This window comes from Callithrix jacchus, chromosome 4, assembly GCF_049354715.1.
Source record: "Callithrix jacchus isolate 240 chromosome 4, calJac240_pri, whole genome shotgun sequence".
NCBI lineage: Eukaryota > Metazoa > Chordata > Mammalia > Primates > Cebidae > Callithrix > Callithrix jacchus.
In genome coordinates, this window is record NC_133505.1 from 75,744,843 (window position 1) to 75,745,734 (window position 892).

Sequence of the window (892 nt, forward strand, 5' to 3'; positions counted from 1 at the left end):
GAGTTTCACTCTTGTTTCCCAGGCTGGAGTGCAATAGCACAATCTTGGCTCACCGAAATCTCTGCCTTCTGGGTTCAAGGGATTCTCCTCCTCAGCCTCCTGAGTGGCTGGGATTACAGGTATCCTCCACCACGACCAGCTAATTTTGTATTTTTAGTAGAGGCGGGGTTTCCCCCTGTTGGTCAGGCTGGTCTCAAACTCCCGATCTCAGGTGGTCTGCCTTCCTTGGCCTCCCAAATTGCTGGGATTACAGGCGTGAGCAACCACACCCGGTCCAATTTGCCTTTTTAATTGATGAGTAATATTTCTTTCTTTTTTTTTTTTTATAATTTTGTAGTAGAACTTTATGGAGTCAACATTTCTTTTTCCACTGATAAATTTTTTTTTGTTATTGCATTTTAGGTTTTGGGGTACCTATGAAGAACATGCAAGATAGTTGCATAGGTACACACATGGCAGTGTGATTGCTGTTTTCCTCCTCTTCACCCACATCTGGCATTTCTCCCCAGGCTATCCCTCCCCAGCTCCCCTCCCTGCTGTCCCTCCCCTATTCCCCCCAATAGACCCCAGTGTGTAGTGCTCCCCTCCCTGTGTCCATGTGTTCTCATTGTTCATCACCCACCTATGAGTGAGAATATGAGGTATTTAATTTTCTGTTTTTTGTCAGTTTGCTGAGAATGATGTTCTCCAGATTCATCCATGTTCCTACGAAGGACATGAACTCATCATTTTCGATTGCTGCATAATATTCCATGGTGTATATGTGCCACATTTTTCCAGTCCAGTCTATCATCGATGGGCATTTGGGTTGGTTCCAGGTCTTTGCTATTGTAAACAGTGCTGCAATGAACATTCGTGTGCATGTGTCCTTATAGCAGAATGATTTATAGTC